The 22,694-nt window shown below is 42.9% G+C and overlaps 1 long non-coding RNA gene across 4 annotated transcripts in view; it reads right to left on the minus strand.

Moving 5' to 3' along the window:
* LOC306834816 overlaps positions 1-18,696 on the minus strand; it is a 135,470-nt gene extending 116,774 nt beyond the window's left edge. For all 4 annotated transcript variants that reach the window (XR_013780537.1, XR_013780538.1, XR_013780539.1 and 1 more), the window contains exon 1: positions 18,109-18,696. This is a non-coding gene — a long non-coding RNA (uncharacterized lncRNA). The remainder of the gene's footprint in view (positions 1-18,108) is intronic.
* Between the last annotated feature and the right edge of the window lie 3,998 nt (positions 18,697-22,694).

The raw sequence follows: 22,694 nt of genomic DNA on the forward strand, positions 1-22,694 counted from the left end.
TGTTTGAAGAAACAATTTGTCATTCACCACAAAATGTGTGAATACCTGAGTTTTCCCTCTTCACTTCATTTCTATAGCTTATGAAAAGAAAAGTTTTGAATGCATTTTTATTCATCCCAATGACTTAGTTTCGTTATTTTCTCTTTCTTTCTTTTTTTCAGTGAACAATTTAAGACAATATACAATACAAAAATATGAAAAATAACATAACCCATTGAACTAATTGGCACATGTAGGGCAGTATGCAAGTGCGCAGCCTTTGCAGATATAGTTCTTACACCTGCAGCACACAGTATTTGTTTTACAGTCCTTCTTTTGAGGGCAGAACTGACATCTCTTTCTCTTACTTGCCCTAGCTGGGGAAGTGGCTGTGGTAGCTAGATCCTCAGGTTGATCAGGAGCTCCAGCACTCTGAATAGCTTTCACAACTGCTGCTGAGGCTTCTGTGCGAGGGACATGCTTCCTTCTTTCAATGAGTGGAATTACAAGTGCCTTTCCCAGCTGCTCCAGGAACACCCTCCTCTTGTTCTGCTTACGAGACATCCAGGTCGGGTTGATCTCTCTCCAAATCACAAAGGCATTGTAGGAGGAAACATCACTGATGTTGTGGAAGATGACCAGGGGCCAGCGGGCAGTCATCCTTCTGCAGCTGTATGTTCCAATCACCTTATCTAGGTTGTCCACACCTCCCTTGTTGCGGTTGTAGTCAAGGATGATGACTGGCTTCCTGTCCTCACTATCGCTAACGTCACCGTTTGTGTGCAGTGTGCTCAGAAGAACTACATTCTTGTTTTTCTTTGGGAGGTAAGAAACTAGAGTGGTGGTGGGCGTGAAGGCAAACTTTGATGAGAATACCTCTCTCTCCTTTGACGCAAGCAGTTCAGGTGGGAGCTCAGGCTTGTTCTTTCGAACTGTACCAACCATGGTGATCTTCCTCTTCAGGAGCTGCTGTCATAAGATGTGAAGAAGTTGTCACATGTAACATTGTGACCCCTCAGTCCCTCTGTCACACCAAGGTATGCCGGCATGAAAAATGGCATACCTTGGTGTCATAAACAGGTAGAATGTAGAGACATGTCATGGGCATTGTTGTCTCTCCCATTGTCATCTTCTTCTTCTGAAGATGATTCATCATGCTCTGGGTTGTATTCCTCCCCATCTTCTTCTTCTGATACATCCTCCACTTCTTCTTCTGAATCAGAGTTGTCTTGCTGGACATCTGAAAAAATCAGCTCTAGAGCCTCTTCAACATTATAACGCACACTCATGGCTTCGGCACAGACAGAATTCGGGGCCCTGTCATCTGCAGCACCTTTATAATCTCTGGAAATCCACAGAAAAAGAGCTCTGCAGTCTGCGAGAACATCTTTGTGTTGTTTACTTCTGCTACTGTCTTGTTTACGTTTACTGCTAATTGATCTGAGACTGATCAAATTCACAGCAGGCTGTGAGAAGACCACTTCTACAACTGCTTGACTAAAACATCTAAAACATTGTAACATTCTGTGGTGTGTAAATAACTCTGTGACCTTGATTTCAACTCTTTTTGTCTCACGGGTCATTTTGACCCGAAGACCACCTTTGTACCTTTTTTTGTACAGCTTACATGGAAATGTGAATAAAAGCAACATTTCACTTTTTCTACTGTTGGTGCCAATCTAGGCAAAGTCATAAAATTTCAAGTTAAAAAAATATTGTTAAGAGGATTTTTTTGGGGGTTTTAACACAGTGGCGGGTCATTTTGACCCGAGGACAACAGGAGGGTTAAGGGCACTTTTAATTTCTTATTATTTTATTATATTTGTGCATTTACTGCGCTTAAGAAATGTGATCATTTTCCATTTTCTCAGTAACCATATATCTTCACAACACATCTATCTCTTTTCAGGTTTAAGAGTTACCCCGCTGACACAGGTAGGATTCTGAAGGAGGACTGCTGTGGAGGAAAGTACATTAAACGGTTTCCTAATGCTACAATGTGTGTGTGTGTGTGTGTGTGTGTGTGTGTGTGGTAAAGGTTTGAGACTGGGCAATAATTGGTGTGGAAAAGGTCTTTACCTACTTACAATACTGGATATCGCTCGTGTTTAATGAACATAACCATGACCAAATTTATTAATTATTGTTTCATAATATAAGACGACCTACACCCTCCCATGGTTCTTTAACATTTTTACTTCGACTAAAGATGGGAGAAAAAGGAGAAATCCTGCCTGCATATTATCCCACAATGCTCTTTTGTAAAGCGTCTCGAGATAACACTTGTTATGAATTGGCAAGGCAGACAACTGCTTGAAGCCACAGGCCAGCAAGGGGCCTCCAAAGGGCTGACGAACTTAAAACCTCAGCAGTGGCTCGAAATGTGCCAAATTTGCAATGACAGTAGGAACCCTCCCTTGGGTTTGTCATGCTATGGTTCTGTGTTTAGTTTCGTCTCGTTTTGGTTTTCATCTTTCCCTGTTTCTGTTTCCTGGTGTTTACTTCAGTCTTTAGTGTGTTTCCCTGTATCCTAGTGTCTTTTATGTTGTCTCTGAGTTTGTTTCCTGTTTCAGTTCTTTTTAGGTTCCTCATTTGGTTTCTTACTCTAGTCTCAAGTGTTTTATTTTGTAATATCAGGTTCAGGGGTCGTCAACCCGTCGTGGTGAAGAAGGAGCTAAGCCGAAAGGCGAAGCTCTCGATTTACCGGTCGATCTTCGTTCCTACCCTCACCTATGGTCATGAGCTTTGGGTTATGAACGAAAGAACGAGATCTCGGATACAAGCGGCCGAAATGGGCTTCCTCCGTAGGGTGGCTGGGCGCACCCTTAGACATAGGGTGAGGAGCTCGGTCACCAGGGAAGAGCTCGGAGTAGAGCCGTTACTCCTCCACATCGAGAGAAGTCAGTTGAGGTGGCCTCGGGGTAGACCCAGGACACGCTGGAGAGACAATGTCTCTCGGCTGGCTTGGGAACGCCTTGGGGTCCCACCGGAAGAGCTGGAGGAGGTGTCTGGGGTGAGGGAAGTCTGGGTGTCTCTGCTTAGACTGCTGCCCCCGCGACCCGGCCCCGGATAAGCGGTAGAAAATGGATGGATGGATGGATGGAGGTTCAGGGGTGGATCTCAAGTCCCTTATTTGCACAGAGTGTCCTCCAAGTTGTCTCCTCCACTTGCGTCTTAGTCCCGCCCACCAGAGATGCACGGAGGAAACGAAGCCGAGGAGAGAGGACCGAGGAAATCAGCTTTGAGACACATGAGACGTCGTTTCCTCGACAGTGTCACATGACGCGACATCAGCTGATCACGTTCAGCTGTCAATCAGCCAAACAGCTGTTTATGTCCACAAAAACACACGCTGTATTATTTCTAATCAAACACACACAGTTACAGTGTTTAGTCTCTTTACCTGATAACAAACACCTGAAGAACAACCTGCAGTCTACTCATAACCAAAAGGACTAGTTTCTACTGACTAAAATATTTCATTTTGAATTGTCTATAATTATTTATTATTATTAAAACAGCTTTGACTTAACCTAGCCTGTATTTAGACAACAAACTCTGTATACTATAAACAGATATTTATGTGTCAGGATACTGAAAATGATTGATTAGAATCTAAATGATGAAACTTTGTGAAGATAAATAAGTGTGAATGTAAAACAGACTCCCTCTTCATCAAACTGTCATCATCTTCAGACATTCAAACAGTCTGAGGGATGATGGACAGAACATGAAGGATGTATTGATTTGATAGAACTTAAAGAGCTTCATTTGGTTGTTAATCTTCACGTCACACTCTTTTTAATCCCAGCTCATCACAGACCGACTCTTTACAAACTCATATTCTCATATTCATCATCTGTTAAAATGTCCGATGCTCCGTTTAGCGTCTTTTTAATGTCCGTCTTTCTCCGGTATTAAACTCGTTTGGTTTTGCTTTTTGTTTAATAAATATTTTGTTATTACCTACAATTGGGTCCTCCCTTCCTGAGTATTTGACAAAATGAACTGACCACAAACATGGACCCGGTGGTTAAGCTTGATGATATGGACCCTTTGTTGACCCTATTTGAAAATGTTTTTGTTTGGTCCGGAGTACTGCCTCATCTGCGCAGTTTCCATGGACTGGTACCCACCTGGCTTTATTTACTGGGAACCGCAGAGGCCGCCATGGCTCCTGTTTGCCAAGCGCCCCAGTGACTCTGCCCTTGTGCTCCACAAAGCCTCAGGTCAAGCCTCAGTCCAAGCCCCGGCTTCCTGTTCCCGCTGAGCGCCCCCTTACTTCCGGATCCTGATTCCGCAGAGCGCCCCTGATTCCTGATTCTGCAGAACGCTCCTGGCTTCCTGAGCCAGGTCCTGCAGAGCGCGTCACGCTTTCAGTTCCTGGTCCCGCAGAGCGCTGTCTGCCTCCTGTTGATGTCTCCTTGGTGGTCCGGGCGACTTCAGACGTTCCCCCGGCCATCCTGCCAATGCCTGACGGCCGGCCTATGCCTGACGTCTCACCAGCAACCCCATCGATGCCTGACGTCACTCTGATGGTCCAGCTGACACTTGATGACGTCTTCCCGGCTGACGCCTGATGAGGTTCCCTCGATGGTGGGACGGGATGTAAGAACTACTGCAATAGAGAAGCTCAGATGGCCTGGTGATTATGTTGCGCCCCATATGGAGGCCTCAGTCCGATTAGTGGGTGGCCCACGCGTTCATGTCCGACCTCTCCTGATTTCCAATTCATATCTACATAAAAGAGAAATTCCCAAAAGTCACTAAAAAAAAATGCTACTTATAACAACAAGAATGAAGGTTGAAATTTAAAACACCTAAAAATTCATGACTTCCAGGTGCACAAAAGGTTTCTCGCAAAAAAAGGGGCACGAAACCTTTTGGATCTTTCTAAGACAACCAAGGTTTGATACAAAGCATTTGTAATCATTGACCTTACATGAGAAGCTAAACTGCAAGCTTCCTGAATTTCATACGTTTTTCAAATAGTGTCAAGGTCGGGTTGGCCAATGACAACCGTCGTTTATTAGTTGGCTGAGGGTTTGATGTGATGATAAATGGAGGATCTCTGTTCTCTCAGTATTTTATATAAAACTTATATGACCGCATGTGTTATAATGCTGGATGCCCATACTCAACGTGATCACTAAACATGATCCCTGATATGAAACCAAGTATTTCAAGAAACCGCCTCAAGAATCCCAAGGCAGCCCTGCAGCGTTCAGCCCATTGGAACACTTACAGGGGGCGGCCAATCAGAAGAAAGCATGTATGGAAGGATGGCCTTAAAGAGCCAGCAGCTGGAATCAACTGTTGTAGACAGAGGCTAAAATTATTTTTAATGACAAATATATATATTTTGGGCTTCACATCATGCAAAACTACTCCATAGAGGCCACAGTTTGACAACGTGAAAGGTGGAAATGACTATAATTTGAATCTTTCAAATACTGTTCGGTCCCTCTTACTTTTAATTTTGAATTCTCAGGTCCTGTCAGAGTGGTCATGTCGCCACAATATAACCTTGACAGCTGTGTGATTCTAATGAAACACAGTCGAGGTGTAAGCTTCCATGCCAGCAAGGTGATCCCAAAACTCAATTTAGCAGACACAACATCCTACTGGGCAGCTTCCTGCACTTGCTGCACTGATTGTGGGCTGCAGTAACGTGATACCGGAGGGCACGGAGGATGCGTTTGCAGCCGCCCTCAGATAACCAGCTCCCACCTTGCACAGTACTGTGAGGAGCTGGATTTAATTGTGGTGATGACTCAACTTCTACATGCAGGAGAGTCCTCTGGGCTTGAAAATCATCGAGTATGTTTTTGTACAGATCATTTCTCTGTACAAAACAAAATTGGGCTGCACCAGGAAGCATTTATCACATGTGACATCATCTTGTATAATACAATTAATCACACTGTAATTAGCACTTTCATTAACTTTAAGTGCAAAGACTGATCAAAATAAACTCATGCACACTGTTTTGTCATAACATCCAACAGTTTCGGCAAGCTCGTTCTCTCCCACTCCAAAAGATGTTTGCATGTATAGACGTCTTCTCTGGCGCTGCTTCTTGGAAAATCTCTTAAGCCCTTCGTTGCCATGGCGATCCAGCTCTGCTGTGCTGGTGAAGGATATGTATGTATGTGCGAGGATCTGTGCACTTGTGCCAAAGCAAAAGTGACAAAAGCATGATTACTGAAATGACTGTGGAGATAATCTGCAAAATGTTGCCAGATTCGCTGAAGTTCCTGGCACAGTTCATCCTCACTTTGTAGACAGTTATTTGTGGCTATTTCACAGGTGACTCTTGCTGGTGGATTAATGCAGACCCTCAGACTTTTCGCTGCCCTCCAGCAGCGGGGAGGGTGCATTAATCTCTCAGCATTAAAGCTTCTCCAGATGTTGACGGTAAGATGCAGGCTTGGATTAATGGGAGGGAGAATTGGAACTTTTTTCTTTGCGTTAAACTTCACAGAATGTTTTGACGGCAATTTAGAAAACATGTAACACACCTGAAGGAACTAAATATAGTCCACTACATTTATAATATCAGACTTTGTAGCTAATGGTCAAACTGGCATAACTGTAATAGTCATTATAGAGGTTTTCAAGCATTTTTACACTTCTATCAGGTGACCTTCACCATCAACAGAATAAAATCAGCAGAAACCAATACATTCTGACCTTCAAACTATGCCTCTGACACCCACGCCACTACTTATATACAATTGTTTAATTTATAGTCTCGAATCAAAGATAAGTGATTAACGTCAGGAGCTGAAGAAGAGAGGCGTACAGACAAGCTGGAGGCAGTAAAGATTGTCTGGATTTGAATGCATCTTGTTGCGTTCAGTATAACAGTAACGTAGATCAGCTGAGAACACACCAAAATAAAAGATGTTGTTCCAAATGAGTCCCTTGTTACCTCTCATCACAATATCTCCCTGATCCACCAACTGAAATAGTAACAGAGGTGTAACAAGGGGGAGGCAGTGTTAAAGTGTCATATCAGGGTGACTCAGCGCTGCGTGTGTGTCTGACTGTGTATACATGAAGCTCCAGCTGTGCATTCACTTCTTCCGCTCGCCTGTCCACAACACCTTAAATTTTTTTTTAAAAATCACACAACCCGACAGCGATATTAAGCCACTGGAGATGCAATGTTTGAGTACAGAGGCATATGACGGCTGAGCTTTGTTCCAGCACTGATGAGCCTCCGGAGCCCCCTGCAGGAACAGATGGCTGACGTCACTCAGGCTTTGTTCATTAATATTTACAGTCTATGGTGTCAACACAGTGGAGCTAGAAAACCAGCCTGCTTCTTTAAAATCAGTTGTGTGACAAAACCTCAGGGTTTGCAATGCTGTCTAACATTAATTAATATAAGGCGGCTTCACTTAGAGATGACAATCACTGGAGCTAGACAAAAGAAAACAGGACTCCAACAACTTAGCCCCATTGTTCTGTTTTTTTTAAAGCCTCTGAATGTGAAATCAGAGGGTTGAAGTCATTAGCAAAGCTAATATATGTTTTCAGGCTATGAGCGCATTATGCTGAAGTACTTTAGAGGTCCTGGGCTTCAAGTGTGAATTTAAAGTGCCGAAGCCTTGTCACAATGTGACATATGCACAATGTGGCTTATGCACATAAACCAGCATGTGGTCCTTTACATGAGCATTGGTTGAGATTGAATAATTGCTGCTCTCGCTGCTCTATAACAGCAGATGGAAATACCTCTTGTCAAACTTCCACCTACACTTCAATTTCAGGAGATTCTCATGCCTGTGTTTTCTATTTTTCAACTTTTTTTGTTAACGTGTCCGACTGTCCATTTCCAGGGAATGAGGGGAATCTAGAAATATGCTTCCCAGACTTACTGCTGCTCCTTTTGAATCAAACTCATACCGAACCGTGACCCCAAACCGGAGTATCGAATCACTACACCCCTACTACTGACACGTTTCACCACCTTAGTCGGAAAGTTAAAAAAAAAGTTTTTCCACATTTTCAAACTCCTCTCTTCTCGCCTGGATCGTATATTTTTCAAACAAATTATCTGTCTCTTTAAGGTAGCAACATGCTACAGGGAGCTATAGGCATACACAGCAGATGAGTGGATGTGACCTTAAAAGTGGTTGCTCATTGGAAATGATTCAGCGAGATCTGGCATCCATCCCACAGGCTGCTGTTACGCTGCAGAGGCTTGTTATTATCACAGAACTGTTATTACAGTGAAGATTGGATATCAGAAGGCACATGTACAGTGGTTTGATGTCTGAGCAACACTGCTGCAATAGTCAGACAGACATTTCTCTTCACTTCGAACACAGCTCCAGGCTGTGCTTTTGTATGGATCCAACATCTGATAAAGAAAGTTGCCCTCTTATCTGGCACGTTGACATCAGCATGCAGGAAGCATGAAAATCCTGATTTAGAAACACAATCTTTCCTCTGAATGCATCCAATTTAAGAAAGAAGAGTGAGAGAATGTATCCATTACACTGATGTACTGTGCTGTAATGAAAACATTAAAGTTGCTTTGAAATGAAAAATGTTTTTTTTTCTCACCTGTTAGCTAATAAACAGACAAAATGGAAATGCTTGCTCCTGGAGACCTTAAGAAAATGCTTTCATTTTACAAGGGCTTCAGAACAGTCACAGACTCAATTAAATGTTCGTCAGAATAGGCTGAGGACAGGAAACAAGCCACTTATGATGATTCATTTCATCACTTTCACTATATACTCTATAAGTGAAGTTTGAACTCAAAGAAAACGTAAGTAAGAGAAAAGCTCCCCTGGGAACAAAAGAATTTAGAGGTTCGCAAATAATGAGTAAGCAGAAGGCAGCCTCTGTTTCACGATTTAAAAGCAGCTACAGTATATAAGGAACTGTATGGATGTTAATTTGAAAGTGTCTAACTAACCAAGATCAGAAATGATGTTGATCGAAACTTTTTAAAGTTAAAGGTCACATATTGTCCTCCTCCTTTAACACCACGAGCAGCAACATATTCATGTTGAACTTGAACATCACATCTCCAGCAGCTGTCTCTCCAAGTATCTCTCACCAACTTTGTTCTACACTGGTGTTTTTATTTTTACTTTTCTCAACATCCCCACTGTCAGCTACTTGGACATTGAGCACTATAAACATACTACGGTGACCACCATCCTCAACAATCCATTGGACATGTCGACATCCTTCAACTAAACAAACACCCATTTTATAATAGTGTCATTTCTTAATTTCCATTCCACACATTTAGATATATTTTGCTTTTCGCCACATCTTTGCATTAAATATTTCCTGTTAAAACCCTGTTTCTAAAGTGAGTTAACCCAGTAGTGATTGAGCACTGAAAGCTGTACTAGTTGATAAAAGAACCACAAATGGATATATATTTTAAGAAAACATTTTTTTGCATCCATTTCTCATTTCTTGTGTTGAGTTATTTTTTTTGTGAACAATTTGAATTGCAGACCTGTTTTTCTGACTTTTTTTTTTTTTAACAGTTTCTATTACATATTGACAAGCAGGAGAAAGGGGATGAATATTTTAAAAATAATTTCCAAGTCAGAAAAAAAGGGACATTTTGGTTTTAAAAATGACCATTGTTTGATTTTGAGTCAAACAAAGGTTCAAGGAAAAACTCAAGATAAAACCAAAAAATCTTAATGTTTGCTTTTCATCTTTTCAATATATTCTCAAATCACACAGCTGAGCCAACAAACAACCAACACAACCAAGAAAAATACATGTGGGACTGTATAATAAAAAATAAAAAAATAAAACATCTGCAATGGCCGCTTGCTTCAGATAAGAAAACGTGTATTTTCATGATTGCTACTTTAATATTTGAGTATATTTCATATTTCAAAAGTTCAGCTTCTTGAAGGAGAGAGGAGCTGGTTTTATGTGAGGCTGTATAAGACGCTTCACATTTAGTAGAGATGTGGGTTCATCCACTAATGAAATAATTCCAGGAGCTGATTGGATCTGCTGCAAGTGCATCAGTGCCAGTGCTGTCTCAGCAAGGAACAGATCAATAATCACTTATGTGTTCAAAATACAATGTTTAGGCTTTTAACCACAGCAAGCAAATACAAATCACATTAAAGTTGTTGTGTTTTTAAAGATTTTTTTTAAGGGCCTTGTCTGCCTTTAAAAAGACAGGACAGTGGATAGAGTCAGAAACGAGAGAGCGAGCGAGATCAGAGAGAGAGAGAGAGAGAGAGAGAGAGAGAGAAAATAGGAAACGACATACAGGGAAGGGGGTACATGTATCTATAACGCAGGCCACCTGCTATCAAGGACTTAGCCTTAACCGCTAGGCTAATGCTGGTCAGAGGCAGCATGTTTAACAGTGTTTTTAATTTGAACATAATTTGCTTTGCCGAATGGAATTATTGTCCATCAATCCAGAACTACTGTACCCTAACACATCGCAATATGGTTAATCAATTTCTAAAACACTGTGTACATTTGTTATTCAGACTGTTTAGACACAAGTGAGTCAACTTGCACCATGTAAACTCTTAAATTGACGAAGACGAGACACATCAGGGAGAAAAAAAAATCCCTTCAAAACCAAGACTTCTAATAGCTGAATTTGGATATTATGGTACTCATGAAAATTGGAATATATTTCTCATTCACTGTGTTGTGCTTATCTAACCAGCTCTGTATGCAATAAACATATGTGGGATCCTTCCTCACTGATAGCTTTTGTTTTGTTGTCTCCTCTGGTTTTCCTGACATTGTCTGCTGACTCACACACGCTCACTGCAGATTGTCGAGCTCTCCTCTTCATTAGCATCTGCATTTCCCTTCCATATAAAAGACCTTTGGATATATAAACCTTAGATTTCCACATTTTTTCAACATGTTTCTTGGTCTATGGAGTCATGCCTACTCTGCTTTCATTAGTGCTCTTGTAGTTTGGCAAGGACCAAGGACAGAGACAATACAATTCATTCTGAGCCAAACTGTACCAGCCTCCTGCAGACTTTACAACACAGCTGACAGTCTTGAAATTTTTCCCAAAATGTTTAACTTGTTGCTTGTTTCTCTTATACTATGGCTGGTAGCTCCATGAACTGGCCTTGAGATGAGATGCACCAACATCTGCTGCTGCTCCATCTCCTCAAACCCCAGGTCCACCACGTGCAGGATCAACTGCAGTTTGCTTAGCAGACGAAGGTGGGCGTGGACGATGCCATCCTCTATCTACTACACAGGCCTTACTCTCATCTGGACATCAGGAGGAGTGCGATGAGAATCATGTTCATTGATTTCTCAAGCACCTTTAACACCATCCACCCCCTCCTAGTGAGAGACAAGCTGACAGAGATGAAGGTGGACTCACTCCTGGTGAGATGGATCACAAATGTTACTACACTACATTAGACTGAAGGAGTGCACATCTGACTGCGTGGTCAGCAGCACCACAGGGTACTGTCCTCTCTCATTTCTTGTTCGCTCGGTATACCTCTGACTTCCAGAATAACTGAGCTCTGCCACATGCATGCAGACATACTCCGATGACACTGCGATAGTAGGTTGTGTCAGAAATGGACAGGAGGAGGAGTACAGGAGCCTGATGGAAGACAGTTTATTTTTATTTTATGCATGTCTTGTAGCTGGCGGCAGTAGCTCAGTCTGTAGGGACTTGGGTTGGGAACCGGAGGGTCGCCGGTTCAAGTCCCGGCACGGACCAAGTCCGGAAACTGGTCTGGTAACTGGAGAGGTGCCAGTCCATTTCCTGAGCACTGCCGAGGTGCCCCTGAGCAAGGCACCGAACCCCAAAACTGCTCTGGAGCGCTCGCTGTGGGCAGCCCCCTCACTCTGAGACCTCTCCATTAATGCATGTCACTAGAACCCTGTTTGTGCATGAGTGTGTATCTCGGCCTATGTGTGTGTTAGACAGAGTGTAAAAAAACTGAATTTCCCCTTGTGGGATTAATAAAGTGTAAATTATTATTATTATACTGCTACTGGATGCCTTGAATTTCCCTTGGGATCAATAAAGTATCTATCCATCTATCAATCTATCATCGTAGTGCAGGACGAAAACCCCTCACAACAACGAAGCACTGAAAATTTAACTCTTTTTAAATATTAACTCAAAATATAAACAAGTAGTTAGAGACTAATATGTACAATACTAAATAAGATAAGGGTGCAGTGGTTAGCGTAATTTCTGCTGAATGGCCACTACCTGTGAGAACATCATCGTTTAATTAAAGCTTAGAAAAAAATGTCATAAGGACTGTAAGGAAGGAATGTACCCCATGAAGTCTTGTCTAAAACATACAGAGAAACCACCAAAGACATTAAACACAGACTCACAGACTGACGTCTGCAAGAGCAGCAGAGTGGATTATTTTTTGTGTTTTCCGATATACCATGCAGACAAAGCCAACAGAAGGCAGACTGTTGTTTATTTTCAGCAGAGAGGAGACACCCTCAGGGGACTTAAAAAAAAAGTCAATGGAAATGATTTTAGAAGTGATCGTTTTCACCTCACCTACAGTGACATTTCCAAAGAGAATATACAAGCCTTTCATTTGAACAGTATTAATATGCAACATTGTGGAGAGCTCATATACAGCCGTGTGTTATTGTTATGGCTCTGTTTTGGTTGGAACAAAGGATGAAGCCGGTATGCGTTCGTCAGACTGTTCTTCTGTTCAATCCTTATTAACTCACTGTATATATATATAGACATCAACAACCAAAGGGGGCGGGCTTTTGAAGTTGGAACTCACTGTTTAAACATCATACGCGTTTCATGTTAGACCTTCACGCCATCATTACAAAGCACTCCTGATTTATTCAAAATGAAGACTGACTCCTGCAGCAACACTGACTATATAATGCAAATGATTGACTTACGGGTGCAGCATGCATCTGTCATTTACCTTTGTAATGAGTACGCATATTTAAAATACATGGTAAACCGACTGCACTTATATAACGCCACTTGAAGCGCTTCATTTCATTTCAGCATCTACCGTGTTTACATTCACACACCGATGAGAGACTCTGCCATGCTCATCAAGCTCTAATCCAATGTGCATTCACACACAGGAACACACTAATGGCACAGCCTTCGAGAGGAATTCAGTGTTAAGTATCTTGCCCAGGGAGAATTTGACCTTGTGACTGGAGAAGCGGAGGATCCCATCACTGAATGTCCATTTTGTTGCACAATCCAATTTACCCTCTAAGCCACAGTCAGTTATATTTGTGACATGGCATTGTTAGGCATAAAGCGATTCCAGCTGCCTTAAGTATCCTGTAAAAGCTCTTGAAATTGTTCATAAGGCTGTGTTTGATGACAGAGGCGCTGCTGCACGGCAGGCGGCACCTTGGGCCGACTCTGGGACCGCCACCATTTGAGGGCGTCAGTTGGATATTACTCTTTTTCCCTTTTTGCAATATCCTCGCATGACCTGGCTGGAAAACAATCCTGTTTCAGATTATTGCTTTGGTTATTGGAACTCTCTGAGTATATCGATGCTTGTTCAAATTATGTTTGCACATTGACGTCGTAAGAAAGGGTAATCATTAACGATACTAAACTTGATTAACTGGCATTTTCTCACCACGAGATGACCGGCTCTTGCTCTTTCTCCAGGGTCGATAAGCAGACATATTGTTAAACTCTAAAGAGTTGTAGGTGTTATTTCACATTTGCAGAGTTGGACGTAATGACTTCAGGAGTTATTAGAGAGGACTGAGTGACCTGTTGAGGTAAATGTCAGAAAGTTACAAAGCCATAATGATCATGGGTTCTGCAAATGTGTCCCATTGATGTGCTTTAGACATGATTTTGGGAACAATTAAGTTTATGGCATAAAGGAATAATATAAACCAAGCTGTGGATTCACACACAATAAGCTACGGGAATCAAGGCTGTTTTAGTTTGCTATGTCATTAAGCTCCGCTTGGTCTTTTTGCTCTTAAACCACTCCTTATTTAGCACTTAAAAAAAAAAAAATGTTTTAATATAATTCGGCTAAATCGATCAATGGTTGGGTATATACCTGCACTTTAATCATAGGTTATCAATACATTTGATAATTCCTACTATATTAAGTAAGCTAAGAAAATGTATAGTGAGTGAACTGCTAATCAGAAAGACTGATAGAATATACAGTTGCATCTGCATCTGTCACAGTCAAGGGGAAAAAACAAACAAGCGATGTGAGTCCCATTGCAGATCACACAAACATTTATTTTAACAAAAGTACAAAAAAAAAAAAAAAGGCTTATTCTTTCAGATGCCATACACGTGTTTGGCAGACCAACCAACTTACAAATTGACAAACATAAGAAACAGGAGAAGTTAAAATAAAGAATAGTAAAAGCACAGATACACTGTGCTATACATACAGTATGTATAGGCCTGGGCGATACGACTACAAATGTTAAAGATAAAAATGTCACATCAGTCGATATTGATAATAATCACGATAAAGGTCAAATCAGTTTTGACGTCTGAATTTTGCTTCTGAGAGAAAGTTGACGAACCCAGATGATATACTGTCGTTCAATAAAACTATACCTGGACAGAAGAACATGTTTTGGGCCTTTCTTTCCTTCAATCTCTTCTGGAACCACTCACAACTCCTCAAAACCGATGGCCTTCCCCCAAACAGACACGGGAGCCGCATGCTAGCGGCTAATATCCAGCACGCTGTCCACACTGCTACATGTGAGCATCCATGACTGTTTACCTGCCACACCCCCCCCAATCACTCTTCTTCTCCTGCCAAAGCTCTACGGTCACCACTACATGCGGTCCCGCCCTCCAGCTCCCCTCCCCGGCCACATCAGTCACTACAACAACAACAACCTATCACACATATCCCCACCATCATTAGTCACAGACGCCTCTGTCCCCTCAACACAAGACATACTAATCCAGCAAATCTCCGTCCACTCCCCCGGTCATCACACCCTCTCCCAAAGCAACATCACCTGAAACTGGCTTTATTCAACACCCGCTCTCTTAATAACAAGAGCCTCATTCTCAGTGAGTTTATCACAGACAATAACCTGGATTTTCTCTGTCTCACCGAAACCTGGCAAAAACCTCTGGACTATCTTCCATTAAACCAAGCCACCCCCACAGGTTTCACCTACACAGACAAACCCCGCACAGAAGGCCGGGGAGGTGGCATTGCTGCCATCTACAAGAAAAACCTAAAAACAACAACCATCCCCATTCCTCCAGCGCCCTCCTTTGAACATCTTGCATACAAACTCTCTGGCCCCTGTCCCCTGGTCACAGCCATCATTTATCGCCCTCCGAAACCACATCCCTCCTTCCTTTCCGATCTTTCAGACTTCCTAACACAGCTATCTGCCATCTCACCATCTGTTCTCCTCCTGGGTGACTTCAACCTTCACATTGACAATACAGACAATAAACCGGCCACAGAATTTCTCGAACTGTTAAAATGCTTCAATTTCTCACAACACATCAACTTCCCAACACACAACCGCGGTCACATTCTGGACTTGGTCTGCTCCACCAATCTTACCATCCTACAGTTAACCAGCCACAACCTGCACATTTCCGACCACCTGGCCATCACCATGGACATAGACATCCCTGTCCCCACCACTAAACAAAACCGGACCATAACTTTCAGAAATCTCAAATCCATCTCCCCCTCAGCTCTCTCAGCCTCACTCACCCACTGTCTGTCCGTCTCTCCTCCACCACCATCCGACGACCCCACAGACCTTGTAAACCATTACAACAACACACTCTCCTCCTGCTTAGATCAGTTAGCTCCCGTCAAAACGAAAACTGTCTCTTTCACACACTCTGCCCCCTGGTTCACCCCCGCACTCCGCCAAATGAAGACCCGGAAAAGGCAACTCGAAAGACTCCACAATAAAACCGGACTATCAGTTCATCGATCGGCATACATAGATCACCTTCAACAATACAAAGAAGAACTCAACGCTGCCCGGTCCACCTACTACTCCCACCTCATCCACTCTGGCTCCAACAACCCCAAGGCTCTGTTTTCCACCATCAACTCCCTCCTCAAACCTCACGACAACATCTCGTCATCATTTACCGCTGAAAAATGCCAAACCTTCTTATCATTCCTCCAATCAAAAATCAACACCATCTACAGTAACCTCAACATCCTCAGGATCCCTCCCATCTCCCAACCTGCGTTCCCCCCTGCCTCACTGCCCACCACTACCCATCACCTGACCCATTTCTCTCCATTACTGCCAGCACAACTTAAAACCATTATGACCGGATTAAAAACCTCCACCTGTACCCTGGACCCCATACCCTCCAAACTCATCAAGGACTGCCTCCATGTCATCTCCCCACTCATCATCGATATCATTAACTCCTCCCTCTGCACAGGCTCTGTTCCCCAAACCCTCAAACTGGCTGCCATCACACCCATCATCAAAAAACCCGGTCTTGATCATGAAAACCCAAACAACTTCCGCCCCATCTCCAACCTCCCCTTCCTGTCAAAAATTCTAGAACGCGCTGTCGCCACACAACTCACAACCCACCTCACCTCCAATAACCTCTTTGAATCATTCCAGTCTGGTTTCCGTTCCAAACACAGCACTGAGACAGCTCTTTTAAAAGTCACCAACGACCTCCTCCTTGCAGCCGACTCCGGACACCTCACCATCCTCATCCTCCTCGACCTCACAGCTGCTTTCGACACCATCAACCACTCCATCCTGCTCTCCCGTCTGGAATCCTGTCTTCACATCACCGGCACAGCACTCTCCTGGTTTCACTCCTACCTCACTGACAGACAACAGTTCATTAAAATCAACAACTGCACCTCTCCCACCGCTCCCCTGTCACAAGGTGTCCCCCAGGGGTCGGTGCTTGGTCCCCTCCTCTTCATTCTTTACCTCCTCCCCCTTGGCCAGATCATCCGTCAACATAACCTTCAGTTTCACTGCTACGCCGATGACATCCAACTATACATCTCCTCCAAAGCCATCTCCAACACCACCCACTCCACACTCAGAAACTGCCTCACCGAAATCAAATCATGGATGCAAGCAAACTATCTTCAACTCAACAGCGATAAATCAGACATAATCATCATTGACCCCACATCCCGCACCAAAGCCAGTCACAACTTCTCCCTCACCTTTGACAACTGCACTCTATCCCCCTCACCGCACACCCGCAACCTAGGAATCATCTTTGACAATAACCTAAGGTTCGACCTCCACATCAAACACATCACCAGGACCGCCTTCTTCCACCTCAAAAACATTGCCCGCCTCCGCCCCTCACTCACATTCCCTGCTGCAGAAACTCTCATCCATGCATTCATCACATCCAGACTAGATTACTGTAACAGCATCCTCCATGGTTTACCATCCAAACTCCTCAATAAACTGCAATACATCCAGAACTCAGCCGCACGCCTGCTCACCCACACCCGCTCCAGAGACCACATCACCCCCGTCCTCCGTGACCTGCACTGGCTCCCCATCACTCACCGCATACAGTTTAAAATCATCCTCCTCACACACAAAGCACTAAATAACCTGGCCCCACCTTACCTCACTGACCTGCTTCACCACCACACCCCCTCCCGTGACCTCCGCTCATCTAAAGGAAACACCCTCTCCCCACCTACACGGACCAAGCACCGAACCTGGGGAGACAGAGCCTTCTCCATCGCTGCCCCCTCCCTCTGGAACTCACTCCCCAAACCCATCCGTTCCTGCACACACCTCCCAACTTTCAAGACCATGCTCAAAACCCACCTCTATAAACTAGCTTTTAATACTTAACTTCTTCTTTCCCCTCTTCTCTTTCTGTTTCTCTGTCTCTTAATGTTCTTCTACTGTTTTTAACTGTTTACTGTGATTTCTTTTTTACATGTAAAGTGCCTTTGAGCCCTCGTAAAAGCGCTTACAAATTAAATGTATTATTATTATTATTATTAACGGGTCATATTATTTGAAATGGGGGGGGGGGGGGGGGGGGGGGGTTTATGTTCTTTAGTCCCGGTAAATGTGTAACTGGGAGATGATGTCTGTCCATCCATTTATATTCCAGTGTACAAGAGTAAATTGTTTAAGACTTACAGGCCGGGCAGACGCTGTTTAGGTTGTGGTCATCTGTCTCCGTTCCAGCTCACCGCCGTCTTCTAACGCTGCTGTTCCCATCAAGTTCCATAAAGTTCTGACATTCATTTCTATGCGATTCTTGGAAGACCGACCATAAACTTTTATAATCTCCTCATTTCCATTCAGCCTTTGTTTCTTCCCGAGCACATCCACCTTGTCCAGTATGGATCCAAATTCCACCTTTATTACATGCTGCTCTCTCTCTCTCAGCAGCCACCATTCTGCGGAGGACTCTCCCATTGTAGCCCCTTGATGAGCAGCTCCTACACCAGCGACAGTACGTTTTCCCTCTGGTTGAAACGAATGCAGATGATGATCACCCACACACCAGGGTCAAAACGAGAGCTTGCTTTGTCCTTCGTCCCCAACTTGCATTTCTTTAATTCGTATCATTAAATGGCTCAACTCCAGATACAAATACCAAGACTTACAAGGAAACTCTTTGAGCTAGGGCAGGTAGACATCACAGGGGCAGTGAGATGAAATGAGCTGACAACAAGAGCAAAAGAACACAGAGACTAAACAGACACTGCAGTAATCAGTCACAGGTGAAGAGAATCAGGGTCAATCAAAACGAAGGGAAGTAAGACAAGACAAGAAACACTGGGGATGAGAACTACAAAATAAAACAGGAAACACTAAAGATTCAACTTGGAAATAAAGCAATAAAAAATACACACAAGCGAAACAAGCAACACAAAAGAAAAACAAACAAACAGGGAATGAAATCCAATCAATGAAATAAAAACACTAAACGAAATCAGAAACTCATGACAGTGTCAATAGCAACACACCAAAATGCTTCTGCTCACATCTACATGTACAGTGTTTTTAACAGTCAGAAGGTAGTCTGTCTTGGCTGTCCATCTGCAATCACAGGTAGGTGGGCGGGGTCTCCCAAGCAACCATCAGGCATACCACCACCAACCGCTAGATGAAGCCAACACTCGGAAACACAAAACAGTACAAAGCAACACACACCAGGACCGTTCATTATGAAACAGTTTGTTAACAAAAAACCTCCAGATGCTTTTGCAAAACATGTCCCGAGTAACCCCAGATTTAGACAGCTGCCACTCAAGTCAATCATTGTTTTTCCTCAGCAAGTGGCGTGGTCCATCTCTGGTGGAGACACGTTTCAAATACGCTGCAAGTCTAGATTCCACAGAATACACAAGCTGGCTGGAATACGACAACCCAGGCTGGAAGTCACACAATGAAACACATAGAACCAGTCAATTTAAAAATAGATCCAGTGGGGCGTGCACACAGTATGGGCTTTTCAGGGTCAGACGTCCTTCACTTGCTCTGTACTTTTGCAGCCCGAACAAACCTATCACACATTTCACCCACATAACAGTCCACATTACTTCTTTCTTTCCATATTTTCATGCAGCCTTAGCTTGGGTTACATATTGTCCTCACTCCACATCACAGCTGTTGACCATTGTGCTTGATGTATTGAGCCAAGTGCTTTCTTATGACCAGCAGCAGTAACCAAAGACCCAATATTACTTGTAGCTACTGACAGAGAGTTCTGGAGCTGCCATGCCTTCAAAAAAAACAAACTTAATTTCACATGTTTGGTTTTTAACCCATAAAATAATGGTCATATTAAACACCCTCACCTTCTTTTTTATACTGGACATTTTGGTGGTGTCATTTATAAATGTCTCAACAACCTTGGCTCTTACTCTTCCTTCCCCTTGAAAGGCGTGTTTGGTCCACCAGTGTTTGTGCTTCCAATGGAGCTCCAGCAGTCCGGAGCGCTCTACAGAAGAGTATCGTATAAAGTCGTGCTGTCACAGGAACTCCTTGGTCTACAAGCTGCCCGGTGAGTGCTGCTCACTTACGCAGCCTGTGGGTGATGATGGACTAATAACGGAGGTGGAGCCATACCCGAGTAGAGCTGACACCCAACGGATACACATCTGGTACAAGTTCTGGGTTAATTTATAACTAAAGTGAGACATATTCAGATTAAGATGTGATTATTCTATTGTGCTGTCTTGAGATCGACAAATAAATCATTGAGCAATGAAGATCTGGGGAACACTTGTGACCCTGAACATCAACTGAGTTCTAATAAGATTTCTAATTGACATGCAGACAGAACCACATAACCAACATTGCACATTGTTTTGTCCTGTTTGTACTTCTCTCTTCAATATTTATCTGATTATAATAACTTTTTCACTGCGAGTTGGATTAAAAATCAAGGTTAGATGCACCTGCAGGAACAATAACAACTTTACGGTATCCCAGCTGGACTTTTGGAAATCAATTTATCAGGGATTCTTCTTTTAGAAGTTATGGGCTTGTGAAAGTAAAAACCAAAGAGCAAAATACATCATTCTGAGCATGCTTTACTTAAAAAAACATGAAAGAAACAACATATGTGTTGCTACGGGGAGTTAGGACAGTATAGCATTGACAGCAGTGTTTAGATAGAGAGGATGAGAGAGTTTGAACTGATGTCGAACCATCACAGGCGTGTGTGAAACAGTGTTCTTCACAGAGACAGCCCGAAGGAAATGTATTCAGTTGGCTGCAGAAAAAACAGTTGGAGGATGAAATAGTGCTGCAGTATCTGGCTGCATGCGCTGATAAGAGTCTTGTTTGGAAGTGAGCAGTGGGTTCACGAATCCCTCCTGCTGAGGGTTTAATAGTCAGAGTGTGGAGAAGACTGGCAGTATCCGGCGCTCTACGACGTGAGGAATCCTGGCCTTTTCTTCTGCTGTCTGAAAATCTCTTATGAAATGCCTGGCAGCCATTCAGCTGTTGTTAAATGCCTGTTGCTTGGCAGACCGTTATTCTATCACGCTGATCTGATGGAGGGATGGGAAGTTTGGAGACAAAGGAACTTACACAAAGACTGAACCAGTCTGGGTTCACGGGAAAGTTCAGCATCCTGACTGGAGTTTAATAGAGACATATTTTGTTCGAGCGATGCTAAGAGATGGATACACAGTTTTGAGGCATTTCCAGTCCACAGCAGCACATTCAATACTCTACTCTAGTTCTCCGTAACAGCAGGAAAATGATAAACAAGTATGAAAATATTACCATTTGTAAATCCACAGTCCGGTTTTCCACTTTCTGTGACATATCTGACTGCCACCGCCTGCTGATATTTAGTGGTATGCTGTCAGTTTGGGATGAATGGTCTGCTCCAATGAGGTGGCTCCAGCATAAGATCGTTGTATGTCCTTGTCTATGCATTTTGGGGTTTTGGACATCATTGGGGAGGAGCGAGATCGATATAACACTGAGGGAAGGACTATCGCAAACCCAGACAATTGTGCCGAGGTCATGGAGCAGGACAAAACCTGAAAATGGAACACCGTGGTTGGGAAACTAACTCAATTTAAACAGTGGTGGTACTGCAACACACATGTATACCATAAAACGTAACAGAAGAATAAGTACTCAACTTTTACCCAGATCAGGAAGTTCCCTCCCCCAACATCCAGGTTACTCAAGAGAAATCAATAATTAATACAACATAAATTAGTGTTTAATCTTACAATGTATAAACTGGGCGCATTGAATTCAAACAGTGCAAGTCTTATGCAATAATAAACTAATAAGAAATTAAACCACTTGTGTAAACCGTTTGTCTGGTTGACTGAAAAATAAACATGTTTGATGGACAACTAATGAGATGAGTGTGGGCGAGTGTGATATATTCCTCTGTGTGGCTTCCATCACAATGATGTCAAATGACATCTTTTTTTCAGTCAGAAATGTGGGAAACCTGGTTCTTGTTGGTGAAGGTGTCAGAAGAGGTCATTATATTTGGCTGTACAATGACAAGGACACCTGAACAAATGTTATATTCACTTAATACAAGTCTATGTAGGGATTCTGCAACAGGCAGTTTATAGAGAAAACAACTTTGAAGACTGAATGACAGAAAAGCAAAACAACACGGGACTTAAAGTTTTGTGCAGAGCTTTCAATTTCCTACTCACAATCCCCACTCATCAGTAGAAATGAGATATTCAGTATATGCATTTGTTTTACATAATTGCTGAATTAACACCTGTAATCTCACTAGCTATTAGTCTTGGGTGTCCTGAGTGCCTGTGCAGGCATTTAGCTGCAAAATACTCATTAAAATAACAACGTATTTGCACAGCAGTTTTTGGACATTAGTGTGCAAAGTGGTTGAAAACAGAAAAGCAGAGTTTTAGGCAGAGACTCCGCAACTTGGACATAATATTTACAATTATTTAAAGTTAATTTTAAATGTCACATTGTGCAAAAAAAACCTTCACTATGTGTCCCTAGTCCATCTACAAAATCTCTATATATGAGAATACTCCATCCTCTCCATGTTTTGCCTGCTTTATGGGGCATGAAGTAAGAAAGCCCAAGCCACATGAATGCTTTTAGAGAGGGGGCGTGGTCAAACACAACTCATTTGCATTTAAAGCTACACACACAGAAACAGCCTGTTCTGAGCAGGGCTGAAATAGAGGCATGATTTAGAAGAATATGTTTTTGGGAGCTGTGACTTCTTTAAACTTGTGGAAAAGGAG

The sequence above is a fragment of the Symphodus melops genome, assembly GCF_947650265.1.
Source record: "Symphodus melops genome assembly, chromosome: 14".
Classification (NCBI taxonomy): domain Eukaryota; kingdom Metazoa; phylum Chordata; class Actinopteri; order Labriformes; family Labridae; genus Symphodus; species Symphodus melops.